The sequence below is a fragment of the Pogona vitticeps genome, chromosome 2 (genome assembly GCF_051106095.1).
Source record: "Pogona vitticeps strain Pit_001003342236 chromosome 2, PviZW2.1, whole genome shotgun sequence".
Taxonomy (NCBI): Eukaryota; Metazoa; Chordata; class Lepidosauria; order Squamata; family Agamidae; genus Pogona; species Pogona vitticeps.
In genome coordinates, this window is record NC_135784.1 from 291166138 (window position 1) to 291187908 (window position 21771).

General features: G+C 42.1%; 1 protein-coding gene across 1 annotated transcript in view; it reads left to right on the forward strand.

Moving 5' to 3' along the window:
- Positions 1-21771, forward strand: part of PLCXD3 (phosphatidylinositol specific phospholipase C X domain containing 3) — a 98512-nt gene that overhangs the window by 40972 nt on the left and 35769 nt on the right. The window lies entirely within an intron of this gene.

A 21771-nucleotide genomic window follows, 5' to 3' on the forward strand; every position in this document is an offset into this window, starting at 1 on the left:
GAATGCATTTCTTCATAGCGTATAGTGTATGTGTGGGGTGTTGGTCAACGACTGCAGTAGCACGATGTTGGAGGGTGGTCTTTTGCTTGCCTTGCCCTGTCCTTTAAGGTAGGAAAAATCCCATGGCAGGGAGCATGACTGAAGAGGCAACAGAAAACAATAACGATCCATGAAGACATCAAGTACAAATAGCAGTTCACGGTTTAAATCAATGAAGAAAATTCTAAGAAGAAAAAAGTAGGTCTTCAAAGTCTTTTTCAGTAAAGAAGGACCTGGATGAACCCCCAGAGGAAGTGCGTTCTGGAGGTGTGAGGACATTAGGGGTATGGGTCAAATTCTGATGGGCAAGAACTCACCTTAACAGCTTGTGTCTTTTTGAGCTGGTTCTTCTTCCAGTCTTTCGGTGCTTGCTCTGTGTGTGTCTACTTGTCTGTTATTTGCTCCTGAAAGGGGAAAGCGCTAGTTTTGCACAGAGATAGTTTGTACAACATGTTGCAGGGACCTTGGTGAAAATAAAGCTTCTTATCTTGCTCTTGTATTGGGGGCAAGTAATCTCACAGGGTTGTGAGTTCCTCACATGATGAAATCTCTTATCACACCAGGGCAGCTTAATCTGATGAGAACAAGGAATTTAGCAAGTACCCTTCACATCTCCACAACAAAGAAAGCTTACACCAGTGTATTATTACTGACAGAATGCACCTTCCAATCTATGGCAGAACTTGAGCGACTTGATATAAGGATTGCTATAAGAATTACAGACAAAGTGAAAAGAAACAGGGTACTAAAGAAGGTGGTAGATATGATCACGGTCCCTTTTAAAGATTTTTTTGTTAAAGTACTCTCTATTTCACCCTGTGGATCTTGACTCTGCCATGTTGCTGATTTGTCCCTGCTTTGCTCTTCAAGACCTGAGAACCATTACTTTCCCTGGGCCTCATCTGAAGTGTGGGGTTAGCATGGATTCAAAGAAGATAAAAGTCTGGAATCCAGTCTCAAGGGACTAGATCTGAAGAACTGCAAGTAGGAGGGGGGAAAATAGTAATTTGCCATGTGCTTCAAAGACTGCTGTGATAGGTAGGTCTCCCCTAGAGCCACCAGAAAGTATAAAAGGAAAAAAAATTGATCAGCCCCCCCTCCCCACCACAGATTTAAATGTAGGTTAACAACCTGAACTGTCAATGATAGTAGCAAGAAAACTGAATTACATGTTTTTCTTCTCTTTGTAACAGAAGTCTTTGTCAATGCCTTGAAAGTGTTCCGGTCCCTAGAATATAACACGATAGAGCTCAGCATTGTGTTTAAAATTCTAATCTGAGGTCATAAAATCATAGAGCAGGGGGTGCATGTCAAGGCCCTCTCTAGTCCACCCTCAGTCCACGATTTACAGTGCAGAATTCATCTATAGTAGCTCCTTATTATCCCCATGGTTTAGCAGATCCATCCGAACTGAGCCTCCATCTCAGTACGTACCTTTATTTGCAATGCATAGGCATGGTATCTATCTATTTATTGTTAGAATTATTCTGCCTTCCGTTTCTTGGGCTTTTAGATAAACTCACTTGAAAGAGAAATTGAAACACTGATCAATATAAATATTACATCAGCATCTCAGCACTGTATTAAATTGAGACAGAGTAAAATACTGGCCTTCCCCATTCATCTGATGTCCCAACAAAATTAAGATGAAGAATTTGGTTGTTTAGGAAAAGTGCTATATAAACCCTCGTTACAGCTAGCAATTTATTTGTCAAAAATAGGAATCTTGTGTGTGGTACATTTTAAAGCAAAATTCTGCATTAGATTTTTTGGGGGGGGGGAGTTACAAGAAGTGCACAAAATATTTTTGATATATGTTGTTTTTTCTTCTTTTTTCTTTTCTGCAAAGATGGTGATCACTGTGATTTATGTTTGTGCTTTGTGAACTTAAGAGTGGGAACCTTACTACTGAAAATGGCTCAAGGCTAGATAAGCTGACACTAGACCAGTTGAAGAATATTGGAAATTACTTAGGGAGAATCCTCACCTTGGACTCTCTTGTGCTGCCATGATGCCTGTGTCCCTTGGCTGGAGTTTTATTCCACTGCTCTAACCCTTCTTTGACTCTTGGATATTCTTCTGCTGGCAGATCTTAGTAAACAGAGCCCTTCTGGTGGCAGATCTCTGAAATCTGAAATCAGCCAACAAAAGAGAGTTTTTCTGCCAGGACAAGAAAAGTAAGATTTCTGTTGACAGAAGAGGCTTCTGCTTTTCCCTAATATCACTGGCACGTATTTTGTTTTAGGGTGGCACTGGTATATACTTCAGGTATGAAAACAAAACCCGTTTGAAAGAGCTGTGCATCAGGACCTTGGAAATTATTTTGACAGTGATCTTAGTGGATCACTTAAAGCAGGGGTCCCCAACCTTTTTGGGGCCACAGACCGGCTGGAGGGAGTGAGCTCCATGCAATGGAGGGGGGGCAGGGGCCCGTCATGCTCGCATGATGGGTGTGTTGTGCTTATGGAGGGCATGTCACGCTTGCGTGCATGTGCGTGAGTGTGACATGCCCCTGCGTGAGTGTGACATGCTCCCGCACAAGCATGACACACCCACTGCAGGTGCGACACCGCCCTGCATGAGCATGACACGCTCACCGCATGTGCATGCAGAGATCTGTATCCGCGGCCCAGTTCTGGTAAGCCCACGGATCGGCACCGGGCTGCGGACCAGGGGTTAATGACCCCTGACTTAGAGAATGTATAGAAGAGAAACAGGAGGCAGGAGAGATTGCAGTTTTGCTACTTAAGGATGTAGAAAAGGCCTTAAGACTTGTTCAGTGTTGTGCTCTCTGAGATGGAGATGACCAGGAGAATGAGGAGAAATGACGGGCAGTAGCTCCTGCCCCTCAGCATCTTCTCCCTATGGCAGTCGTCTCATTCTGCCTAATGGTAGGTAGGGTCCTGGATCCTGTATGAAGTAGATTGTGCCTAAAGTCATCTGAGATAAACTGCTTATTCTCATGCCTGACTTGGAGCCAAGAGGCACACATTTATGTACAGTTGCTAAGCCATTTTAATGAGCCCAACTCTGGGAATTGATATAAATAAATCTCTGTATTTGAAAATAGATTCTGTCACAAAAAATTATTCTTTAAGATGCACTGGGGAAAGAAGAAGAAGAAACAGCAAAAGCTTTTTTTCTTTGTCTCCCAGGAATGGCTTATTAATGGTGATGCACATCTTGGTTTCACTGACTGGACTTGGAAAGGTAATCTTTGGAAACAATTACTGCTGGGAAATTGTGGGAGATTGTAGTCAAAAAAGTAACTTTTCCCAATAACTTTTCCTCCACCTGCCTCAACATGATGATCAGCCAGTGATTTGGAGTAGGTATGACAAAATGCCCACTTCAACAGAATTTTACTGGAAGGTGCAGGGAAATATTATATGGTAATAGCCACGTGTTTAAAATATGGTTTTACAAAGATCATCTATTATAATTTAATGTAAGGCTGTGCATATGTCCCTCAGTCTATGACAGAGGCCAACTAGAGGCTACAGAATGTACCTGGATTTAATCTGAAGTGGTTTCTGTCCCATAGGATTCAAATTGTAAACTTGATTACAAATTGATTCGTATACATTTTCTTTAACATGCTCCAGGTCAGAACCTGGCTATTCCACTTTAATATCTCTGGGCTTCATACTAATGAAGCTGATTCTGTAAGTAATGAAGCAGATTCTGTAAATAATTCAGGATTTGTCTAAATCCAATGCCTAGCTCTAAAGAATTTGAGTCTTGAGACATCCTGTGGTACAACTGAAGCATGCATGGCTCAACTGATAGCAAATCTGTACTAATAAGGTGATGAAATCTCAAGTGTACTGTAGACTTTGAAAATAGGACACCTTTCCATTCCATTTGAGCCATTGGTAACTTCGCATGTGATGGGGGAGGTGTCTGGCTATCCAGTAGTTTTGTGTCTACTGTACGAAGGATTACAAGAAGGTTCTCCCACCCACCCCACTTTTGGCTCACTTTCAAGGAGAAAGAGAGACGTCACTTGATTCAACCACATCTATGACAGCAGACAGAGAGTGCTAAGAAATCTTTGCTTTCCAGTCAGCACATCAAAACATTGTGTTCTGTGGTGTACCGTTCAGCCTATCAGCATACATAAAGAAATAAAAATAAACATATCAGCTGGCCTGTGGTAATAATTCTGAGCTGCATTTTTTTTATGAATTGAGATGAAACGTAAATGCTCTACTGAGCTAACCTCCACTTCCCAGCATCTAAGTTCCTTTTTTCAGGTTGAATATTCTCTATTATTAAATGTCTGTCTGTCAAAGATTTGTCTGACAGCCTGTCTCTGACCTGTCTATAATCTATCTATTTTCTACAGTGCAAAAATTTGCCTGTTTTAGCTTTTACTGGGGAGGGGCTTACTAAAAATTAGGGTGATTGATATAGTATTTTCAAAAACCCATCTGCATCTCGTAAACAGCTCATTGGAGTGAGGAATTTATCCCTTTCCTGACATACAGAGAAAATATCTTGTGTGCATGCACGCATTTATTTGTGAAGCCTTCAGGCATGTGGCCCCATTCAGCCAGAAGTAGCAACTAGCCCACAAAGGCTTTACTATTTGGTTTTTTTCCCCTGAGTATGTGGAGTGGCCCTTAATGACACCAGAGGCGTTTTGTACAACTGTATGCGTCTTCTGAAATCCTCTGAGATTATTAACCCCCCCATGTAAACACATTTGCTGGGAAATCTGCTGATTTCAACAGATACCCCATTTTGTATCTATATAATATTCTGTTCACCTCTAGACATTGCACTTTGTCTTTTGTTGGGACTCAGAAAATATTGAATGGAAAATATCAGTACAGTTGTGCATTTCTTCTTTAAAGTACAAACCGGGAATCATTTGTTAATAGTGATTATAGCAGATAAAAGTGAAGAACAAAATGATCCCCTTTCTTGCTTTCCTTCTGTCTCCTTAAGCTGTAAAATGGGCTTTGAAAGCCGCGGGGGAGGAAGAGAAATCCCAGCCCAGCCATAAAGAATTATAATGTGCACAAATTTTCTCTCCGGTTTTCTTTCTCTCTTGGCAATGAGCCATGGGCACACTGTGTTACTGGCATGCTTTAATTAGGCCTCATTCATCGTTTGTAATAAGTATATAGAAAAATTCCTATGCAATTGTTCTGAGGGAGATTGCTGATTTGTCAGCAAGTGCATCTATATGGAGAGAGAAAGTAAGATAGGAAGAGAGAAGTGTGCAGAAGCTGCTAATACATCAGTTTGGATATTTCATATAAAGCAGGGATAAACAGTTGCTACCTCATCGCCTCAGTTCTCAGTCCATCCATTAATACTTCCTGATCAGGCTCAGCCTTTGGAGGAGAGTAGGGGAATCTGTTTCCGGTGGCATCATGAAGATGAATTATTAGCATCTGAAGAATGCAGCAAGACTTGTTAAAGTGCTTGATTTGGGAGTCCAGACATATGGGATTTGACTCCCATATTACGGGGTTTGCAGAATTCCTCATTCTAAAGACATCCCCCAGTGATCATACAGCTTGATTCCTTTCTCTCCCTTTATCAAGCCCTCTGCTGCTCCTCCCTTCCAGTATACTGTACTGCCTTATGTGCTGTCACACCCCTTCTCTTTGATACTCATGTCAAACCTCCCTTTCTCTTGTCACTTGACCATTTATGTCATGGCATCTTTAAATCACCACAGGAATAAATGCGTTTTTCTTTAATAGTCCTCACTGATTTCCTCTCGTCCCCTTTTGGTTTGTAGCTGCTTGGGTCATTTCACATGACATACACCTTGGTGCGGTTTTTAAAAGCCCACATTGGCAACTGACGGCATTGGGTTGGTGCTCATCGTGCGACAAACCGGAGCGGATGGGTTGCCCCTGAAGGCAAAGAGCATCACTGGCCCAGCCAGTGCCGCGAAGGCCCCCTAGTCGCCTCAACATTGACTGGCTGGCAAAGACCTTTCTTTTCAGACAGGCTTTTCCTTAGTGACTGGCTGTCTGAGAGGAGTATTTCAAATTGGGTTGTTGTGCTCTGCTGCTTCTTAAACGTGTTACTAGTATTGATTTTATTTAGGGTTTTTAATATAATATTCGTTTAATTCTTTTAAAATATTTATATATCAGTTTTTTGCTTTTAAATATTGTCTTTTTGGTGCTGTAAGCCACCTGAGGTCCTTTTAAGGAGAAAGGCAGGGTAAACATATTTTAAATAAATAAACAAATGTATTTGCCAGGATGAGAGCAGCTTCAGTGGCTTTTTCCCCACCCCATGGCAAGAGAACAAGGCTGCCTCAGACCTGGTGCTATCAGTAGCAGCAGGAAGCCTCCCAGTGCTAGTCCGTCTGTGGAACAGGGAGATGTTCCACGCCCAGTTTTAATGTTAGGATTTGCATTAAAGCAGGATGTGAGAAATAGGCAGCTTCATGCCTGGTTTTTAGATAACCCAGCCCCCCCCCAAAAAAACCACTTACTTCTTTTCATCTGAAACATATAGTTCCTGCCAGTAAGAGCCAAATGGGATAAGTCAAAGCTTAGAAACTTTATCAGTAAAGCAAAATTGTTAATGCTAGTGCCTATTCAGAAATAAATTGGATAATGTTACTCTTTTCCTGATAGAAACTATTCCATTAATTTGTTACAATAATCCTTAATAACGTATTAGGTTTAAATGATAAGAAATCAATTAATTGGTTAAAAATAGTAAAAGAAGTCCTACTCTCAATAGTTAACAAGCCAATATGATATGAAAGAGTAATCTTTATTCAACCTGTTAACATCATTGGTGTTTAACTATTCAGATGGTGGCCTTTAAAATTGTCATTCATTTTTGAAAAACAAATTGGGGTGATAAATTAATGTGTATGGCAGTGTCATTCTTTCTTTTCTTTCTTTTCTGGCCTCACTTTGGCTTCAGATGGTGTTCTTTTCACTTACTATAATATCCCCTTTGTTTCTATTTTAAAAAGAGGAGCTAATCAGAAGAGGGGAAAGGTAGATAACAGAGATAGGAGGCCTCTGGATAATTAAAGGGCCTTTTATTCTAAGAACAGATGATGATAATTCAGTTTCACTGAAATGTCTCTGAATATTTGATTCAAGTTAAAGGTCAGGGGGAAAGGGATGACGCTGTTGAATTTGCAGTACAGTCACAGATTTTAAAAGCACAGAAGACCAGAATCTGTATCGATAGTCTCTGGAATTATCTACAGGGGTACTAGACCCTGTTGTGGTAGCTGAAAGTAATATGAACACGTTGTAGCAGGCCTAAAAATGTACAGTACTTTCAATCCTGCCTTACACTGAGGAAGGATCTCAGATTGTATTGAAAACAAATTACAGTGGAGACAAAATAAGCCAGAAACCCAGAATGTCTTATTCGGCTATTGTGGTGGAATGACCAAGTCACGCCTGTCCATCATATGGAGCTCTAGGGCAGGATGGTGGGAAGTTCGAATTTTCTGCCCTTCCTCCCTGCCTTTGGAGCTTTCAAAAGGCTTCCTTCAACATTGGAGGAAGCCCTTTGAAACCTCCGAAGCCAAAAAGGCAGGGAGAAAGGGCGGGAAGTTTGAACTTCCCGCCCTTTCTCCCTGCCTTTTTTGCTTCGGAAGCAAGCCAGGCGGCTGGGGAGAAATCGGCTCCCTCCTTTCACCCGATGCTAAGTCCCCTTCGTGCTGGGCTGAGCTCAGCTGGCGCGAAGGGGACTCAGCATTGGGTGAAAGGAGGGAGCCGATTTCTCCCTGGCCGCCCGGCTTGCTTTTCCAAACAAGCTTTTCCATGGGAGGACTTCGGCCGGAATGGATTAATTGGTATCCAGTGCATTCCTATGGGGCATGCTGGCTCGATTTACGAACTTTCCGATTTACAAACTGACTTCCAGAATGGATTAAGTTTGTAAATTGAGGGTTGACTGTAATAGAAAATAGATAGACAGTCGTAAGATATTGTTACAGCGGTTAATGTAAATGAATACAAACAAGCAAACGTATAATCCTATGCAAATTTAATGATTGAACAATAAAAGAACATCTATGACTTTACTTCTGTGATTTACCAATCAGACAATAAATAAATCTGTTATATTTGGCAGCCCGGGTCGATAGAGATCCACTGGTAGCAGCATGTAAAGGGAGAAAATAGTACATCGTGTCCGAAGGTGGACCTGTGTTTGAGGGAAAACACACAGGGGACACTGGGGGAACGCGACAGGTATGAGTAAAGATGTCCTCAAAAAGAGCCACAAAGCAAAGAACAAAGCCTATGAATTGGACTCTTTCGAGGTTTATTTCGGGGCACTTTGGAGGACTGTACCTACCCAGAATGAATCAAAATGCCAAACCATTATTGCCATTGGCGATTCATACATTTTGTGGTTTGTGCAATTCAGGACTTCCAGGAGTAGTAGTAAAAAGGCCCCTGCATGAGTCAGAGACACCAAACTCACAGCAAGTATTCAAATGACTCTCCTCCAGCTACTAAAGAGCACTTTTTTTGGGGGGGGGGCTATAACTTGGACATTCCAAATCCAATCTTCGCCAAACTTGGAGGAAGTAGGAAGGAGAGTCAGCTGATGACTGCTATGGGTTTGGTATCTCTAATTCACATGGGGGCCATTCTACCACTCCCAGAAGTCCTGAATTGTACACATGACAAAATGGTTTGTTTCATTGGAAAGTTCATGAAAGTTTGTAGTTCGTGAATAGTGACAAACCAACATGAACTGCCGCTTTTCCATATTGTGTCCATCTCTGGTTGTATGTTTTATTAACTGATATGATTCCACACCCACCCACAGCAATTGTGTAATCACAAGCAAAATGCTTCAAAACTTTTTATGCCGTCTTGTACAGGATGGACAGAAGAATTATGGATATGGTTATGCTTAACACAAACCAAGTAAAGAGACAGATTAAGTATAAGGAGAAATCTATTGACTCCTTTTTTTATTCTCTTTTCAAAGTTTTCTACTTGTTTGCTTAATGGTGTGCTGAGATTAAAACTTTGGTAGAACTATATAAGTTTTTCATTTTAAAAAAACAACAACGAAAGATTCACTTTCCAAGCCACTTTTGCCAATAGAAGTATCAGAGCTTTTACAAACAAGAATGATAGTAGGGGAGATGCTGGAAAGGCTGCAGCAAATATTAGAAACGGCTTTTGAGAGTTAATTTTGTAGACTATGTTTCTTAGAATCTCGGGCATTGAGAGCTATAATTTCTTTTTAAAATTCCATGTTATATACTGCCCATGTGGTATTGTAAACCCAATCTCCAGGGTGGAGAGGGTCAAGGGTCTGCAACTCCTTCTCTAAAAGCAACCGATGGGTTTCCTGTAGGAGACCAGAGATTCCAAGCAAATATTTACACAAGTCCTCTCCACCTCCCTTTGCCAATGCTGTCCCATCCAAACTCACAGAAGTAACCACAAAGGAACGCCTATACATGGCCTCAAAGGGGCTGATCAGCAGTTTTCCCTGAGGAAGGATATGAATCTGCAAAAGCGCCTGGGGAAGATCAACCCATCCCAAACCTGTTTCCTATGACAACTTACGCAAATGTGATTTCAGGGTCTGGTTCAAACATTCCATTTGCCCAGAAGACTGGGGGTTGATGGGCTGCAGGGTACCTCCAGTCAATGCCCAAGAAAGCTGAGACCTTTTTAACGACATTGGTAATGAAATGCATCCCATTGTCTGAAGACAACCCCCACCCTAGGAATCCCGTGGTATGGCAAAATTTATTTAATCAATAACTTCACCACCTCTTTGGCTTGGCACATCCTTGTGGGGAAGGCCTCTGGCCATCCTCTCAGCGTGTCCACAAAAAAAAAAAAAAATTGAATCCCTTGTGTGTTTTTTGTGGACACGCTGAGAGGATGGCCAGAGGCATCGTAGTATTTCACATGCTCAGCAGGGCAGATCTTTCTGAGGTCATCTGAAGTTGCTGTTCTCCTTGTGGAGTGGAAGGGAACCAAGCATTGGCTGGCGAAGTGCTGTTGTTGCTGAGGATGGTCTGAGGAGTATAAGAAATTGCTTCTTGACTGACATGGGATAACATCCTCCACTGCAGCTGAGAGCAGCAAGACTGCCTGCCAGGTAGCGGGTGCAGGAAAGGTCATGTGACACACACTGCTCTGCAGTCTAACAGAGCAGAATGAGCATGGAACTGGGAATGGCAGTACACTTCTGCCTCACAGATGTCTGCCACCATGAGAAGCCATAGGTTTAGTCCGCCTAAGGATAGGGCCAGATCTGAGACACGGGTGGAAGTACTGCTCAGATACCTGGACATTTCCTGCCTTTTTCATTCTAGCATGAGAATACACTCCTCTCCTTTTTTGCTGTGGGCTGGTTTATAGTCTTGCACATTTATCTCTAATCTCTGTTTCGACATGCGAGATTAATTTATTCTGGAACAATCTGACATTTCCAAGTTTGAAAAGCTTTCTTTCTTTAGTTGAGGAATGAGTTTTTAAAATCCTCACAGGTCAACCCTGGCAACTTTGAGCAGATTAAATGCCTGGCAATAGATTTTCATGCCTTCTCATATTTGACTCAGGGAGAAAGAATTAGCTTTCAAGCATTGATTTGTTTTTGTTTTAATGAGACCAATGCAAACATTTTATGCTGGATAAATAGATTTATTCAAAAAATTGCCTACCTTTGATTGATGGCTCACTCAATAAAAACAGCATTTCCATCACAGAAAGGTCTCGGCTGAAATATACCCTTTCTAATCACTGCAAAAAGGTGGGATGATAAAACACTAAGATGGTGTCAGGCAACGATCAAAAAACAATCATATTGTGCCTCATGAAAAGATGTCTGTGGTGTTGTTGTTTAGTCATTAAGTCATGTCTGACTCTTTGAGACCTCATGGACCAGAGCAGGGCCAGGCCCTCCTGTCTTCCACTGCCTCCTGGAGTTTGGTCAAATTCATGTTGGTAGCTTCAGTGACACTGTCCAGCCATCTCATCCTCTGTCATCCCTTTCTCCTCTTGCCTTCACACTTCCCCAACATCAGCGTCTTTTCCAGGGAGTCTTCTCATGAGATGGTCAAAGTGTTGGAGCCTCAGCTTCAGGATCTGTCCTTCCAGTGAGCACTCAGGGTTGATTTCCTTCAAAATGGAGATGTCTGTAACACAGTTTTAATTCCACTTGTCAAGTCCACACAAGAAAGTCTTATGGGTTACTAATTTTAAGAGAAGGGGGAGGGGAATAAATGTATTAGTCTGTTGCAGCAAAAACAGTAATTCCTGTGGCACCTTAAACTTACACGTTGTTGTTATGTGCCATCAAATAACTTCTGATTTCGGACAACCCTCTGAATAAAGTAATCTTCAAAATGTGTCTTCAGCTGACCTACTCTGCTCTTGTAAACTCAAGCCTGTGGCTTCTTTTAAGGAGTCAATCCATCTCATATTTGGTCTTCTTCTTTGCCTGCTGCTTTCTACCTTTCCTAACACTCTTGGTTTTTCCCCAGAGAATCCTGTCTTCTCATCCTGTGCTCAAAGTAGGAGAGCCTCAGTTTCAACATTCTTGCCTCCAGAGATAGCTCAGAGTTGATTTGGTCTAGGGCCCACTTGCTCATCTGTCTGGCAGTTCGGGGTATCTGCAAAGCTCTCCTCCAGCACCACATTTTAAATTACTCATTTTCCCCTGTCAGCTTTCTTTACTGTCCAGCTGTCATATCCAGACTTAACTAACTGACTATCATAGTAGAAAATACCTTTTTATGGACTTTGGTTCACTTTGTGGAGTCCAAAAGTATATCCTAATGAAACTTACTAGTTTTTGAGGTGCCACAAGACTCTACGTGTAGATACTACCAAGTGAAAAGCTCTGTGTGACACATCTCCATAAGATCCCCCCCTTTTTTTGTGACAGAAATCATGGTACTTCAGTTGCTCTCATACACATACTCATTCCTTTGGGGCTTCCATTTCCTTCCACTAGTGGTAATACTAGTGGAAAGTTAAGGATCCGCCATCTGGACTTCACCAAGATGGTCACTGGCTTGTTCTTCCTCTTTATCTATTACTCTTCTGTTCAAGCTCCTGGATATTTGGTATTCCTCAGAAACTCTTTTTCTTGTATTTCTTTTTTAGAGTCCTAACCGAGATATTTTGCTATCTAATGCAAATAACAAGATAGTCCCTCCCTCCATTCTGTTTACAGAAGCTGAATAGATTGGCAGTAGAAGCTTTCTTCAACATGGCAGGGGCATAGAGTCCCCTACCCCACAGGAGGGTACTGGACACCCATTATGCTGATCACCTGCAAGAGGAAGGGAGCAAAGGGGTCCCAAACTAGGGAGTGCCACTGTTGCCTCCCCACAACATCTTTGACCTGAACCACTTCCCTCACAGCTTAATGGTAAAGCCATTCCTGCTTTTATCTCTACTCCCTTTTCTTCTCCCTTCCACAAACTCTTTCATCATGAGTGTGGTCACTGGATTATATCAAGAATTTGGCTGTTCTCTTTCTCTCATCTTCCCCTTTTCTGTCCCTTCTCTCTCTTTCACCTTCTCCCATTATCTTTTTCCGCCATCTTTTTCACTCCCTTCCCCTCTTGATCTCCCTCTTTCTCTTTTTAGGGGCATAATTAGAACAGGACAACCAGCTCTGCAATTTAGAGGGTATAAATAGTTGCTGCTGAAAGAGGGGGAACCTGCCCACAGATGTTTGCTGCTGGAAGGACACAAACCCACCTGTGCTAAGCATGCTTGTTGAGCCCAGCCACTCCTCCCCAGACAAAATCAAGCACAAAATGGGGGCTCAGCACAGAACCAATATTCCCATGAGATGCTCAGACCCAGGCATTCCTCCCCCTCATCTCTTCACATATACCAGTTTTAACTAATAGGGCAGTAAACCACCAGCTCAAATATTGCTAATTATGATTATTTCTCCCTTTTGTCCTCTTTCTCGTCTTATCCCACTTTCCCTTTCTCTCTTCCCCTTTCTCCTTCTATTGTTCTACCTCGTTTCTCTTTTTGTCTTTCTCTGTCTTTGTTTCTCTTTCTTCTTCTTCCCCATCTTTCTCACCTTTCCCTCTGTCTCCCCCATCTTTCTCTCCTTCCCTCTTTTCCCCCACCCAACCCATCTCTCACTTTCTCTTTGTCCCAAGCTTATTTAGAGACTTTCAGCATGTCAGAGCCAAGACTCCTTCACTGGACCACGGTCCACAACCATATATTTTATAAGCATGTCTTTTCTTGACTCCTGTGGGCTATTTTTCAGTGGGAAGATTGGACATGGGGACACAAAAAAGGAGTGCAAATTATGTCATAAATTACAGCTCTGTGCTTGCAGTGCCTCATTCTCCATTATAATGTTTGTCTCTTCAAAAGACCAGTGGGATGCTGTGGAACCTGACAAACCTGTGAAACAAAGCCATCCTTCATAAGCCTGTGCCAAAGTATTTTTAAGTCCTGTTACAAGACTATATTGGCTGCTGCCAGTCCTTCATTATACAAAAAGGCAGTTCCATCACCAGTGGGTGGCTTGACAGATCCCCAGACACAATATTTTTGTCATATAATGAGAGACGAGTTTAAGGACAATTTGTTAATATCTCTCCAAGCTTCTGCAGAAATCATGCGTTGTTGCTAAATGAAAAAAGGAAAATAGACCCGGTGTGATGTCTGCACAAAATCCAAAATCAACAGTGGGCAGTAACTTTATCAAACAACTAAAATAGTGAAAACAAGTAAGTTTTGGGGTCTTGTGAAATCTTCCAGGCAGGGCGTTGCAGAGTTTGAAGGGGTGGGGAGACAAAACAGAAAAATCTCAAAATTATCCTGACATAAGCATGTTAGTGGGGTTGTGAAGAGTTGCCATGCCAAGGACTACAGTACTATTCCTCACTTCTCTCTTTCCTCCAGGACATAGTGGGGGCAATAAAATGTCTAGGTGCTGTTCTATTAAAATGCCCCTGAGAGGGAGAGAGGCGGGCAAGGTCTAGCCTGCCGTAGCCTCCATGATCTCCAGAGTCCTGGTATTATTGGGCTAGAGAGATGGGCTACATCTGCAGGCTGGGTATCCTGGTCTCGTTGACCTGTCCGTCCTTCCAGGGGTTCAGTTCCTGAGACTAGTCCCTGGCTGTTCACAGCTAGGCCTACATTTCCAGCACTAGGCCCCAGCTGACTAGTATCTGTAGGTGGGGTTAAGTTCTAGGCAGCGACCTGCAGCCATGTGACACCTCTCAACAAACACTCTGGCTGATGTGGGGCTTCTCGGCAAAGTTGCTTCTTCCCTTCTTCCTATGGCTGAGGTGCTGTTGTTGTTGGCAACGCCTCCAGCAACCCTTCTGGGTTGGCATGAGCTTCCCTCAGCAAGGCTCCACAGGTTGGTGCTGTTGCTGTTTTGATGACCCAGATGAGAGGGAGGATGGGTGCTCCACCACCACAACCTGTCCCTGGGGCAAAACTGACCTACTCTAGTATGTGGAGGAGGAGTGGTTGAAGGAGCAGTGGCTGGATCTCTTTCATGGTGTAGAAGACAGAGAGCTGCTCCTTCCATGCCTCTATCCACCTTTCCTTCATTTCTTCTTCCTCTTCCTTTTTTATCTCTTGCTCCGGCCACCCAACTCCACATGTGTTCTTTCCCTACAGCTGGGGCTCCTCTTCCTTCTCAGCCCACATAGGTGTCCTGTCGCATTGTCTGTGCCCTCAGGCTGTCTTACTGCCATAGTCTCGTGGTAATCCTCCAGGGGATGAAAGGATGAGGCAGACAGGCCACCCTTTCAACTTTCTAACTGTAATCATTGTAGCCCCATTCACCTGCATAAAGGTAAAGGTAAAGGTTCCCCTTGACAATTTTTGTCCAGTCATGTTCGACTCTAGGGGGCGGTGCTCATCCCCGTTTCCAAGCCATAGAGCCAGCGTTTTGTCCGAAGACAATCTTCCATGGTCACATGGCCAGTGCGATTTAGACACGGAACGCTGTTACCTTCCCACCGAGGTGGTCCCTATTTATCTACTTACATTTGCATGCTTTCGAACCACTAGGTTGGCGGGAGCTGGGGCAAGCGACAGGAGCTCACTCCGTCGCGTGGATTCGATCTTACGACTGCTGGTCTTCTTACCCTGCAGCACAGGCTTCTGCGGTTTAGCCCACAGCGCCACCACGATACCCAGCCACTTTAAGCTACTATGGCTAATTGAAGGCCAGAATGTCTAGTGGGTGTCATAAGACAGAGAAGGAGTTGCTTTTATGTGGATCTAGCATTACAGCTCCATAGTGGCCAGAATTGTGTTGAATTAGCAAGTGTGTGAAAAGGAACATCATGAAGGCCAAGAACCACTGCCTTGCCTTGACTTGTGTGATTTCTCTCTGTCTGATTTCTGCCCAACATGCTTTATTTGCTGCTGTGTGGTGCCAATGAGCAGTGAGATTTCTGCTTCCCCTTCCTTGCACAAGAGAGATATTTTGGCGGCACCGAAAGCATGGGGGCTGGGAGCACATAATCTGTTACTGGTTGAGTTGTAAAAATTAGTTACTTGGTATAATCCAGCTGTGTGAATCAGGCTAGCAGACCTGGAAGAAAGATATTTGAAAGGAACAATTTTTTCAGTAATAAAGGATAACTAAAGAAATAAATAACCCAATATTTTAAAGATTGACAGAAAGCAATTTTTGCTCATGAACGAACTGATTTGGGATTGCTAAACATAATGGTTGTGGGAGTAAGACAACTTCAGATGAATAGATAATTGAGAGGATAGCAAAGTCTGCCAGATTACTTTCCTTTCAAAGAACAAGGATGTTTAAATCTATGTTTATATGGCTGCCTTTGAAGCAGGATCAGGATAAAAACATTTGCAGAAAAAGCCAAAGAGAGACAGGTGTATTTTTAAAACAACCAGCAGGAACTATTTCAACTTGAGCTTAAATGCTGGTGAAACATACCAAGGCAACATTTGCTATCCTATGTCTGAACTGACTCCAGTAAAAGATACTATGGAGGTGGTTTTACTTGATTTCATCAGGATCTATGGCCGCTGATTTTGTCATGGCAAGCCACCTTTCAGTGCTGCAGTCCTAAGCCAGAATCCAAGTATGTTGTTCTGCTATTATAAATATGTTGCAATTTGCAACAGAGAAAGACCTAAATCCAACATCATCATTCTTCTGGTTCTTCTCCTTTTTTTTTCTTTTGTTTTTACCTGAGATCCTACCAGAGGGTGAATGTTGTTATGATTCTACTGATTTTGGATGTGGCATTTCTAAAGTGAAATGTTACTTTGCATCCAAATCAGTCTCCAAAATTCGTCATCATCCAAAAAGTTCTTCTTCCTGCACTTCTTTACCTGTTTACTTTGAATGATCAGCTGTAACACTCTGTACTTTTCATTTCTCATTACATTCGATTTTCTGCATTTTTACGCATTTGATGATTTCTCACTTGCAATTCATTTGTCTTAGCACTTCTGTGTTGGCCAGTCTCTTGATTCAAGAAAGCATTCTGTGATCAATTCACAGTTCAAATGTTTCTGTCTCCCTTTTGGCAGTAGCTTCCTTGGTTCTTAAACCAGCTCTGAATCCAATCTGCATGTCTCTTGCTCCTTCACACTTCTTGTGAACTTTGCCATGGAATATGTCAAAGGAAATCTTAAGGAACTGACTCACTTAAATCTATTGTTCTCTAGTCACTTCAAGCTTTGGAAAAGCTTTGACATTTTCCTATTTGGATAATTAATAAAGGTCAAGGTGAGATTTCTGTTCTGTAGGACTGATTGAAAAGTTTCACTAAACATCTAAATTGTCATATTTTAGTAACTTGATCAGAACTATGAAAATGTCACTGAGTCCCTTTGCCATTTTTGTTAGATGCATTGCATTTCAGATTTCTCTGTTTCCAGTTCCATAACAACAGCTGGTACAGTTATGTCGGTTGGCTTCAGTAACAGACACTGCCATATTCTGAAGGTGCCTATGATTCCCTTCATCATTCTATCCATATTAAGGGCAGTAAACACAGAGTGAAACCTCTTGCCAATATGATTGTGCTGGATTCCACTATTGTATAGTACAAACAGCAGCACAAGAGACTGCAATTGGATGCACAACCCACTTCTGCAACTAATCCCAGTTGTGCATGCACAGTGAAGTGTGCTAATTCATATTGGACTCCATCTTTGCATTAGCTTTGAAAATGTAGAGCCATTAGCTCAACAGTTCTTGCCCTAATTACAATGGTCGGATAATTCCCAGTTATAGTGTGTGGAATTGGTTGCATAATAAATGTGTGCAACAGGATCCAGTAACACAGTCAGTAGCATAGGTGTGCAACAGGATCCAGTAGGTGTGCAACAGGATCCAGTAATGCAGTCAGTAGCATAACTGAAAAGCAAAGAAGTATGTGACCATAAGAACACTGGAAACCCAGTATTATTGACTGGCAGCAGCTCTTCACAGAGTTTCTGGTCACATTCTTTCCACCCCAGCACAGTATTCCCTAGTGGTCTCCCATCCAGGTAGTAACCAGAACAAACCCTGCTTAGCTTCTAAAATCAGATTAGATCAGATCTATTCAAGGTGGCAGGGTTACATTTTTGGCTTGTGCAGGTGGGGTGGGGAAAACAACAGACTTGCACAAATGCCTTGTTTTTCTCTGCTAGCATTGAATTTAGGCTAGTATATGAACCATTGCATAAATTATTATAGGATACAATTTTGTTTGAACACGGCATGAATGTTAAACCAAGACAAGTGGCTGGCTAAAGTAAAGATTTAATTTTCAGCTAGTCACCCATCCACCTCATCTTCTGCCAAAACCAGTCTTGCCAGCCCTGCATGGAATTTGGGTCAAGATCCTGACTGCTGATAGTGTTGAAGGCATTTCTGATCTGGACCTGCCCTTCAGCATTCCCGGTGGGATCATTCCAGAAACAGGAGGAAACAGGTCTAGAACTGTCTGCAAACATCATTAATCCATGCTCTGGCCACCTAGGGATGAATGCATCACTCACTTTCCAGACTAAATGTGTCCATTTAGCATCTGTTTATCCATAAATTTAAGAGTCAATTAAAAACTTGGCTCTTTAGGCAGGCCTCCCCTCCCGCCAATTCTTGATTGTATTTTCTTGCTTTTGTTGTTCATTTTCCCATCTTGATCGTATTATTATTGTAGTTTTTAATTGTTGTTTTTATTTGTTTGATGTTGTGAGCCGCCCTGAGTAGACTTTTGTCTAGAAGGGCAGGATATAAATCCAATAATAAATATATAAAATAAATTTGTCCCATTCTGTTTCCACATTAATCTGCAATTTTTATAAAAACCTCCTCCTTCCAAATATGCATTACTGTATTTAATACTCATTTGTAAAGCTTACATGTATGCTACTAACGGTTATTGCTGTCTTGGGCCAGAAGCAGATGTTAGAGATAGCCCATGACAAGTAGAGGGATATTCTTAATTAAACAGAGTATCACAGCATGAAGTCCTCTCCCTTTTAGGACTATGCAGATTATCTTGCTTCGCTCAGAGACTGCTCTTCAGGAATTAAACACCGGATTTCTTTGAAGCCTAATTTTTAAAAATACAGAAGGACTGGCTTGGCCATCTCTCTGCAAAATAAACATGCTTTCAGCTCTAATTAGCACTTATGCCTAGCTTCCGTCTCCAGTGTCATTCATGGAATTTTATATGGGGGTTGTTGGTAGTTGCGGTCCAGATGACACTGCCTTCCATTTCACTCTCCCAGTGATGGTTCTGCTATTTTTTCTCTTTCCTCAAAGAATGGATTAAGGAGAGAAAGATGGAAGAGCTGCACTTAAATCTATCTATCTAGTGATAGAAGCCATCTGTGATGTTTACCCTGTGGCTCCTGTTTGTTTCACCTAACAGAGAGCTCTCAAAGGTATCTCAACATTCCCTTTAACACGCTGCCACCAGTTGATCTCTTATATTTCCTATATTTCCTATGAAAGGCTGAGATCCATTCAGTACTGAACTTTTAAACAAAAACAGGTTTATTGTTTGAAAGTTGTTTTAGGAATAGTTCTTATGGACATTCTTAAAGTTACACAAAGCTTCAGTATTTTACTTTAACCTCTTCCGTCTTAATTAATGCAGGTCACATTCTTAACTAATCACTCCTTAAACACCCTCTCTCTGCCTCAAACCCCCAAACTCCTTCTCCGAACTCCGTCTCTGACTGAACTTTCTCTCTGATTCACCCCTCCCTTCTAGTTTCCCTGGCTCCGCCTCCCAACAGCCCCCACTTGTTCAGGCCAATACCATTATACATATAGACATCATCTATCTGGAAATGATGGTCCTTTAAAAAAAAGCCAACCACATTGCAACATTTGGAGAAGCATGAAAGCCAGTGGATAGCTATCTTCTAGTCAGATAGCTCAGTGGTTTAGGTACCTGGCTGCGAAGCCAGAGATTGGGAGTTTGATTCCCCACTGTGCCTGTTGTGAGTAGAGCTAGCCTGTGTGGTTTTCGGCAAGCTGCACAGTCCCAGGATTTCCCCCAGAAGTAGGGAATGGTAAACCCCTTCTGAGCATTCTCTACCTGGAAAACCTTGGAAAGGTTCACCACCATAAGTCAAAATTGACTTGGTGGCACATGATTATTATTAGTCTGCACCCAAATCCTCAGTCTGTAGGCCAGGTCAGTTTGTGTCAGTATTCACAAGCTAATTCCTCAGATAAGGCCACCTCTCCCTCCTGCTATCTCATAGTGCCTGTCTGGAACCTTCATATGGATGGGTAAGAATTGTGTTCAGGTTGTTGATGCATTTTAAACAAGAACTTTCCAAAATGTACATGGTTCTTCTTAAATATGAAACACCTTGAGATTTAAAAATTATTTGATACTAGGAGGAAATGAAGCCTCATCCATCCAGGGCTTTGAGACCTTAGCTTGTAAAGTCTGGGTTAGAATTCTTGGGTATTCAAAAGTGCATGGAGCGTTGAGTTAGGTAATCACCTCTACTGCTTCTGACAGGTGTTTCATCTTAAAACCCATATAGCAGTCAAATGGAACATGCCCTTCTCCATATTGGGAATAGCTGTATCTATAGAATTCAACCAATGTACTGTAGAAGATTGAAAATGTCACTTTGTAGTTTTATAGTAGCTTAGCTGCGAGCTAAGCTATTTCAGTGGAGATCAGGACCATGGTCAGCTCACAGTAGTTGGCACGGTCAGCTCACAGCAAGCTAGGAATGGTACTGTACTCTGTTAATTGTCTGGAGTCAACTGAAGGCCGAATTAGTCCTCCTGTCAGAAGACTGGTATTTCAGGCTTTGTGAAGAAACTTCATGCACGTACAGGGATAAGGTTCACTTGTGGAGTATTACGTCCAGAATTTCTCTGCCAATGAGTTCTTGATGAGTCCTTGGGAAGGGGCACAGAGCTATATCATGGAGGGACAATCTGAGAGACTGTATTGTTAACTCTTGGGGCTAGTTAGGCATTTCTGAAGCTGTCTTTCTACCACAAATATTTCTGAATGCAGCTTTCCCTCACCTTCCCCCACCTTCTATAATTATGAGAGATGGTCTGATTCCTACTCCATGAGCATAGCCTATTTTCCTCCCAAGATATCAATAGCTTTATTTTGTCACCGAAACAATGAAACTCTGATTACTAACATGCAAGTGTACACATATGTATTTGCATTTGGGATAGCTGTAAATATTAGGTTGGTGTGACTATCACCTCCCCACCCTGGTATTACACTGGTGATATTGTGAGTGATAAGATAAACTGGTTGCCTGCCTACTCTTACTATTTGGCAGGGTTTTTTAAAATTTTGTAGAATTTAGTGCATCTTTTTATGCTATCACTCAGAAGTGAGAACTTTCCCTTTGTCACCACCAAAGCAACGCTCCTCCCAACCTTGTAGAAGACCCCTTCCATTTCACAAACTTTACAGAACCTAGTTTTTCAGTGTTCTAGACTCCTCCAGCCTTATCACCTAAAAATAGGACTCCCCTCTACTCCTGAAAGGGTGTTTAGGATATTAATCTGCTAGATCTATTCTTCGTTTGAATAATACATCCATCTGGGATCAACAGATTAGTCTAATTCCCACCACCACCTAGAAAGGCCTGTAGACTCATTCAGGATAAGCTTAAGCTTATCCTAAGCTTTTGTGGATCCCATTGTATAAGATCAACATGGTAACCAGTCCCATATCCTGCCTATTTAGGTTCTGCTTGAGCATCACAGCAGTGTCAGCGCAATGTCAAATTTTGCGGTGATAACCACAAAGCATAATGCTCTGAAATGTATGCATATCTGAACCCATGTATGCATATCTGAACCCAATTTATCTCTTGTGTATTTTAAACAGGTGTTGCATCTGTTTGGGGCTAATCTTTCCCTGATGACATTTCAGCAGGTGTTATATCTATATACAGTATTTTGCAGTGACATTGGTTGGAGGTATTGGTTGGAGCAGCACACTTTATTCCTCAATGACAATGAGAATGATGAGCTCCATGAGCATTCTGCAATACCAGCAACACACATAGGAGCTGCTCAGACACAGCAAGGACTTGTAGAGTTAAAACCAAAGCGTTTTCAATGCTGAATCATTTTCATTGCCAGAAATATGTCCTGTCAGAGACTCAAAGAAGGCTAAGTTGTAGATAAGGACTTCTGAGCCAGTTCTCCTTTCTCCAGGGCATGCTGCTTACAATGGTCCAGGTCCAACTTCCTGCTCACATCCCCTTGTGTGATGGGACTTCCTCCCCTCACCTGGGCTTTCCTTCA